This window comes from Rutidosis leptorrhynchoides, chromosome 2, assembly GCF_046630445.1.
Source record: "Rutidosis leptorrhynchoides isolate AG116_Rl617_1_P2 chromosome 2, CSIRO_AGI_Rlap_v1, whole genome shotgun sequence".
Classification (NCBI taxonomy): Eukaryota; Viridiplantae; Streptophyta; class Magnoliopsida; order Asterales; family Asteraceae; genus Rutidosis; species Rutidosis leptorrhynchoides.
Window position 1 is genome coordinate 680,525,397 of NC_092334.1, and position 9,334 is coordinate 680,534,730.

Consider the following 9,334-nt stretch of genomic DNA (forward strand, 5'->3'; position numbering starts at 1 on the left):
TAAATAATTAAATGTTTACGGAGTATATGAAAATAAATAAGATCAAAGTGCAGAAATCGATCAATTTATAGATGTAATCTGGAATCCATTGTCATGCGATCGCATGAGTTTCATTTGATATGGCCATGCGATCGCATGGCCAGCTGTACCTGGTCACAAAGTTTTAAATTTTTGTTTGTCGACAAAATTTTAATAATAATATAATATATATAATATATATAATTTAAATTAATTAATTATATATTATATTTTATTCCTGTGTTTAGTGGACTTGTAACTTTTGCTCCGATATGTCGTACGTCATCACTCGACTTATGTCTCGGTTCCGGTTTTTCGAATGTCCTTTCGTACGCTGAGAAAACTTGTACGTTACATTTTGGGACACGTACCTTAGTCAAAATATAGCTTTAAATTATCCCTAAATTATATCACTCGAAATATAACTTATACATTTGAGTGTTTTGGTCATTTACTTCTATAAATCATTGTCTCGATATTTGTTAAAATACATTTTAAAATAGTGTTTACTGCAGCAAAGTTACTGTAGCAATTCACTGTAGCAAATACAATTTTTTACTTTAGCAATTCACTATAGCAAATAGTGATTTTCAAAAACAGTGTAGCATTTTGGGTACTGTAGCAATTTGAAAATACTGTAGCAAATTAGCGTTTTACTTGTTCATCTTAAACGCTTTAGTTAACTTATCTAAATATCAATCGAATCAATAAACGAATGTTACTATCGTTTACTAAATAACTTGAAATTATATATATGTATATATCTTTTTAATATACATAAATCAATTTTTAAATACACATTGGAAGTTATTTATAAATAAATTTTAATAATAAATATTTCTACTTATCGTATATATTCAAATAGATATTTAAACCAATAAGTTTAATGTACGGTATCAAACAATTAATACATTGTTACATTTTCAAGTTATAGTATATATGTATCTATTTACATATAATTGTTCGCGAATCGTCGAAAACAACCGAAGGGTATTTACATATATAAAAGTAGTTCAAAAATTTTGAGATTTAGTTTTACAGACTTTGCTTATCGTGTCGGAAATGTTAATCATACAAAGATTAAGTTTAAATTTGGTCAGAAATTTCCGGGTCATCACATAGTTGAATCTCAAACTCAATTTTTCACATCTTAGAAACAAACCAATGAATAAAATGCTCAAGCATTTAGAAATCAACAAGCTTCAATCCAAAATCTGGAACAAGAAGTGAGCAACCCAGCAAGGTTGATAGGTGAAAGAAAACCGGAGAGTCTACCCAGCGATATAAATGCTAACCCCCGGAATGAAACAGCTAAAGCCATTACCACGAGAAGTGGTATTACATTTAAACCACCTGAAATACCTGTAATTTCTGATGACTCTACTCCTACTACACATGCACCACAGCCTGAGCAAGATAAGGAAACAGAACCGGTAGTTGAAAAGATTAATGAAGATAACACAGTTAAGGCTAAACCTTATGTTAAACCATACCAACCATCGCTTCCTTACCCGAGTAAAATGAGAAAAGAAAGACTTGAAGCAGAGCAATCCAAATTTTTGGATATGTTTAAACAAATAAATGTCAATCTTTCTTTCATTGATGTGATTTCAGGAATGCCAAGATATGCTAAATTCGTGAAAGATCTAATCATAAATAGAAAGAAAATGGAAGAACTCTTGGCTATTGCTATGAATGCTAATTGTTCTGCAGTGCTTTTGAATAAGCTACCAGAAAAACTCTCTGATCCAGGAAGTTTCACAATTCCATATTTTCTGGGAAGTCTTAGTTCAATAGAAGCATTGGCAGACTTAGGTGCTAGTATAAATTTAATGTCGTATTCACTATACGCTAAATTAGACCTTGGAGAATTGAAACCAACGCGAATAAGCATACAACTAGCCGATCGATCAGTAAAATATCCTAGAGGGATAATGGAGAACATGCTAGTTAAAGTTGGTACTTTAGTATTTTCAGTAGATTTTGTTATTCTGGACTTGGAAGAAGATTCTCGAGTTCCTCTCATATTAGGAAGACCATTCTTAAACACGGCTAAAGCAATAATAGACGTGTTCGATAAGAAACTGACCCTAAGTATAGAGGATGAGAGTGTTACTTTTTATGTGGATAGAGCCATGCAACAACCGCAATCTGCAGATGATACATGTTATTATATTCAAACTATAGATTCACATGCAAAATTGTTAGAAGAATTTCCAGAATTACAAGGAACAGGAGAATGTTCTTTAGGAAAAGGAACTGAACCAATTGATGAAGCTGAAATATTAGCCACACTCATGGCTAATGATTACAAACCAACAACAGAAGAACTTCAAATGTTAAAAGAAGAAGACAGATATCGATACAAATCATCGATAGAAGAACCACCGATATTAGAGTTAAAGCCAATTCTAACACATTTAGAATACGCTTATTTACATGGTGAATCTGAATTACCTGTAATAATATCATCTTCTCTTACTGAAAATGAAAAATCTCGACTCATTTCTGTGCTAAAAGCTCATAAACCAGCTATTGCATGGAAAATTCATGACATTAAAGGCATAAGTCCTTCGTATTGCACACACAAAATCCTTATGGAAGAAGGTCATAAAACATATGTGCAACGCCAACGAACACTGAATCTAATTATGCCAAGATGTTGTTAAGAAAGAAATTATTAAACTGCTCGATGCAGGTTTAATTTATCCAATCTCTGATAGTCCATGGGTAAGCCCAGTTCAATGTGTACCTAAGATGGATGGCATGACTGTCATCACAAATGAAAAAGATGAGCTTATTCCTACTAGGATTGTAACAGGATGGCGTGTTTGTATTGATTATAGAAAATTAAATGACGCCTCCAGAAAAGATCACTTTCCCTTACATTTCATTGATCAAATGTTGTAAAGATTAGCCGGAAATAGTTACTATTGTTTTCTTGACGGTTTCTCCGGATACTTCCAAATTCCAATTGTACCCGAGGACCAAGAGAAAACCACCTTCACGTGCCCTTATGGTACTTTTGCTTATAAACGCATGCCATTTGGACTTTGCAATGCCCCTGCAACCTTTCAAAGGTGCATGATGGTGATTTTTCACGACATGATAGAAGAATGCATGGAAGTTTTCATGGATGACTTTTCAGTCTTCGGTGATACTTTTGAAACATGTTTAGTTAATCTTGAACGAATGCTTATTAGATGCGAACAGTCAAATCTAGTATTTAATTTGGAGAAATGCCATTTCATGGTTAGAGAAGGTATCGTTCTTGGTCATAAAATTTCAAAGGAAGGAATTGAAGTGGATAGAGCTAAAGTAGATGTAATTGCTAAGCTTCCACATCCCACCAATGTTAGAGGAGTTAGGAGTTTTCTAGGGCATGCCGGTTATTACCGACGTTTCATAAAAGACTTTTCTAAAATTGCCACTCCTATGAATAATGTAACACCCTGATCAATGGCCTAGATGAAATGAAAAAATGATATTATTTTTGATTTAAATGTGATATTTAAATTATGGATAAATACTAACGACTAAATATAAAAGTGAAATAATAAATTACGAGTGGAGTATTTATTAAGTTGACAAATGAATACTTTTTTGACGATGGTCACAGAAAATAACTGTTTGTGTGAATTGGACTCTGTTATGACCACCTAACGTGAGCATTGTGTTTTAGATAACGGATAAAAAATTAAATAAATAATGATAATATATTGGGACGGTTGCAATGGTCATGTAATCGTGGCTTTTCAACTATCCTTGCAAAATGATAAGTTAACACATACACATATGCATACCAAAAGAATTCCGTGCTCGACAATTTGTCCATATAGTTTATGGCCTTCAATTAGGAAAAGAGTTGTCTATTACTAAACCCTTAAGCTCTCAATTTTTTTACTTGATACGTGAAAACAATAAATAATCATGTATGGTGTAATTTGTTTCTATAAACCATCAAAGCTAAAGATCAAGTAAAATTGGGTGTGAATTATATGGATTTATAATGAGTTATTATGGGTTGTGTAGGTCTTATTACAAAATAGGATTATTTGTTTGAATCTTTTATGATGAATCTAATTAAAATGGTAGACACTTGTTTACTCAAATTAACAAAACTCACCAACTTACATATACATATGTAGTATGTACGCATATACACCACATTATGTGGTTTTGATTATTTAAGTGAAATCAAGCAAGAATCTATGTAATTGATCTCTTGGAGTCAAAGACAGAATCGAGGTATATAAATATATACTACATGTCATCTTGTTTACACTCTGATCTTACAAAATTAATCAAATAAATTGTGTGTTGTTACTCCTTATGAACCAACAACATAGATAAAAGGTATATATATATCATGACTTGTTTGATTGATAATTCTTGAATTAGTGATTTTAGGGTTTATGTCAAAAGTGGGTTAAATGGACTTTGGCATGAATATTGTGGGAAAAGTGGTTTTAGTACTTGTGTGATATTAAAAATATGTTGTGTGAATTTCATGTATAATAATTCGACCAAAACAGTGCTTTTGATTCAGTATATATTTTTGCGGTATGATTACTGACTCGGATTGTATTATTCTCAGGTGATAAGAGTAAGCAGAAGACTCAATAATATTAGACCACTGAGTACTTGTGGATATTAGTGAGTGGAACTATCCTTTTGGATATTAGTATAGAGTAGCTATTTTTGCTACTGTTGCCCTGACCGCCTGATTATATTGCCATGATAGTATATTGTTGATATGCTATGTTGATTATATGATTATATGTGCACCAGTTGATTCGATCTTGATTTGTGAGCTCGAATGCCGGGAGTCAGTCTTGATTTGTGAGGCTGGACTTATGAGGTCAACCTTGATTTGTGAGGTTGGGTTCGAGTGTTACTATCTGTGTAGTATAGGTTTGAATGACGCATCCGTTGCGTCTAGATTTCTATGCGAAGGATTCAGTAACAGGAATTATCGGTAGACTCTAGCCCGATCAGCTAGGGTTGCAGGTCAGGTCAGGTCAGGCCTGGCCGCCGGTCCTCTGGGATGGCAAAGTTGTTTGTTGTTAGTTGTTACCCACAATTGTATGATTTGATACTGTATGCTAATGCTGTTATGATAGTTTCATTCACTTAGCTTCGTGCTAATCCCCCTCATCTTCCCTGGAGGTTGTTGATTATTGCATGCTAGTATTTGGGTGAAGATGGGATGTCTAGTGGATATGTTTGACAACCTTTGGAACTCTGATGTCATGATTTTATAATAAAGGAACTGTTTTGTTAAGTAACACCATATTGTGGGGTTTTAAATAATAAATGCTTGTGTTTAATAAATAAATATGTTATGGTTGTTTTAAATACTTCCGCTGTGATAAAAAAAAAATCTAAGGTGTTATAATTTGGTATCAGAGCATTGGTTTGGCCGCATGTACATGTAAGTGTCATGTTCCCAAATCTTGAGTAGTGTCAAACATATCAGTGGGGATGGGTTTAAGTAAATGTAGGTTCTATACGTGTTAGTTGATAGGTACTAACGGTTTATCTACTAAGCTTTGGTGAGATGTTGTGATAGTACAGGTATGTTAGATCCATGAAGAAGTATTGTTGCCCCCTCGACCCCCGGAACCTTCCGAGCACCTGCAGAAGGGTCTAACTCAGATGATGAGCAGCGGGAATACATTCTCAAGTTAGAAGCGCAACTCAAGGAAGCCCGTGATAGAGTGGCTGAGTTAGAAGCCACACGCTAGACTGTTGCCCCGACTGCTACACCAGTTGTTACCCTAACTACAACACCAGCTGATACTAATGCTGGTGGACCACCTCCTGGGTTTCCGACACCACAGTTTCCGTCCATGCCTAGTGGAAAAACCTCACAACCACAACCACCATTTCCACAACAATATCAGATGCCTCGACAGTTTCAGATGCCAACACAGTTTGGTAACCAGTACCCTAATCAAATGTGGAACCCGTATCAGATGTCCATGTTTCAACAACCGAAGAAGTGTACCTTCAAATAGTTCATGGATTGTAAACCGCCTGAGTATTCAGGAAGCCCTAACCCAACTGTAATCGTAAACTGGTTGAGGGAAATGGAAAGAGTTTTTGAGGCATGCCAGTGTGAACCAGAATTACGGGTTATTTTCGTGAGTAGGTTGTTGAAGAACAGAGCAATGGTTTGGTGGGATTCGGTTATCTCTAGTATACCTAAAGAACAAGTGAGCATGATTACGTGGGAACAGTTTTACATCAAAGTTTGTGAACAGTATTGCACGGCGTATGACATTGGGAGACTTCAGAAGGAGTTTATGGAGATGAAAATGACAGAGCAAATGACAATAGACGAGGTGACTGAACAATACATGGATAAACTCCAATTTGTGCAACAATGGGTTCCGGACGAACAATTAAAAATTCAACATTTTGTTGAGATGATACTTCCGGAGTACCGAACAATGGCAAAGTTTGCTACTACTTTATCTCAAGCCTTTGTTATGGCCAAGATGACTGAGGGAGATGTGAAAGAGTCCAAGAGCAGAGTGGTGGAAAGCGTTGTGTCGCAGCCTAGTAAAGGAAATAGTCAGGCCAGTTCTAAGTCTAAGAAGTCACTTGGGTATAGACAGAAAGAGAACCCTACTCAGAGTGGAACCGAGTCGAGTCAGAGGGTTTGGTATCACAATTGTAGATCGACACATAGTGGTCCTTGTTCAGCTTTAACGAAAAGATGTTTGAGGTGGGGAAAGGTGGGACATGAGATTCATGTCCGCTCAGGGTTAATGTTTGTTGGAATTGCAAGAAAGAGGGGCATCGATCAGCGCAGTGTCCTACTAGTAGAAGGTCAGGTTCTGGGGTGGTGTCAGGGGTGCCGACAATGTCAGTAGTTGGGTCCTCTGTTTCGACTGCAGGACAGAAAAGAAAGAATCCTTCCTTTGTGGAAGCAAGAGCCTTTCAGATGACACTAGATGCAAAGACTGATACTGACTATAATGCAGGTATGTTTTGATATAATCCGTAATAGTTGGTATGTTTTTTTTAATATATTGAATTGAATCGTTTAATTATGTGTTAAAATGAACTATGCTTGTGTGTATATGGGTAGGTTTCCTTTCCTTTTGTGTGTAGAACGTATCTAGAGACCGTAAGAATTGGGACTGGGTAGAACTTCTCTAAATAGTGTCATTCGTAATGAAAGAATGATTTAGGATGATGTACTTGCGCCTGGCCAACGCAAATACATCGTGGTAAATCATACAGAAATTTCGAGAACCAAAAGAGATCTAGGACGTGAAAATGTGACCTAGATACGTTGAACCCTATAGTAATTAGTGGTACTGTAGTAGCCGGGAACCCTTGTTTATTGTGCCTGACTAGATTCCGAGGATGGAATCTTCTTAAGGGGGATAGATTTGTAACACCCTGATCAATGGCCTAGATGAAATGAATAAATAATATTATTTTGATTTAAATGTGATATTTAAATTATGGACAAATACTAACGACTAAATATAAAAGTGAAATAATAAATTACGAGTGGAGTATTTATTAAGTAGACAAATGAATACTTTTTTTCACTATGGTCACAGAAAATAACTGTTTGTGTGAATTGGACTCTGTTATGACCACCTAACGTGAACATTGTGTTTTAGATAACGGATAAAAAATTAAATAAATAATGATAATATATTGGGACGGTTGCAATGGTCATGTAATCGTGGCTTTTCAACTATCCTTGCAAAATGATAAGTTAACACATACACATATGCATATCAAAAGCATTCTATGTCGACAATTTGTCCATATAGTTTATGGCCTTCAATTAGGAAAAGAGCTGCCTATTATTCTTTTAAATCAAGACAGCAAGTTTAGAACAAGGTACTTAGATTACTATTTCAACTACTTTTAATATTGTTAATCCGAATGAATTTTTGTGGTATGATACTATTTTACTAAACCCTTAAGCTCTCAATTTTTTACTTGATATGTGAAAACAATAAATAATCAAGTATGGTGTAATTTGTTTCTATAAACCATCAAAGCTAAAGATCAAGTAAAATTGGGTGTGAATTATATAGATTTATAATGAGTTATTATGGGTTGTGTAGGTCTTATTACAAAATATCATTATTTGTTTGAATCTTTTATGATGAATCTAATTAAAATGGTAGACACTTGTTTACTCAAATTAACAAAACTCACCAACTTACATATACATATGTAGTATGTACGCATATACACCACATTGTGTGGTTTTGATTATTTAAGTGAAATCAAGCAAGAATCTATGTAATTGATCTCTTGGAGTCAAAGACAGAATCGAGGTATATAAATATATACTACATGTCATCTTGTTTACACTCTGATCTTGCAAAATTAATCAAATAAATTGTGTGTTGTTACTCCTTACGAACCAACAACATAGATACAAGGTATATATATATCATGACTTGTTTGATTGATAATTCTTGAATTAGTGATTTTAGGGTTTATGTCAAAAGTGAGTTAAATGGACTTTGGCATGAATATTGTGGGAAAGTGGTTTTAATACTTGTGTGATATTAAAAATATGTTGTGTGAATTTCGTGTATAATAATTTGACCAAAACAGTGCTTTAGATTCAGTATATATTTTTGAGGTATGATTACTGACTCAGATTGTATTATTCTCAGGTGATAAGAGTAAGCAGAAGACTCAGTAATATTAGACCACTGAGTACTTGTGGATATCGGTGAGTGGAACTATCCTTTCGGATATTAGTATAGAGTAGCTAGTTTTGCTACTGTTTCCCTGACCGCCTGATTATATTGCCGTGATAGTATATTGTTGATATGCTATGTTGATTATATGATTATATGTGCACCAGTTGATTCGATCTTGATTTGTGAGGTCGAATGCCGGGAGTCAGTCTTGATTTGTGAGGCTGGACTCATGAGGTCAACCTTGATTTGTGAGGTTGGGTTCGAGTATTACAATCTGTGTAGTATAGCTTTGAATGACACATCCGTTACGTCTAGATTTCTATGCGAAGGAGTTAGTAACAGGAACTATCGGTAGACTCTAGCCTGATCAACTAGGGTTGCAGGTCAGGTCAGGCCTGGCCGCCGGTCCTCTGGGATGGCAAAGTTATTTGTTGTTAGTTTTTACCCACAGTTGTATGATTTGATACTGTATGCTAATGATGTTGTGATAGTTTCATTCACTTAGCTTCGTGCTAATCCCCCTCATCTTCCCTACAGGTTGTTGATTTTTGCATGCTAGTATTTGGATGAAGATAGGATGTCTAGTGGATATGTTTGACAACCTTTGGAACTCTGATGTC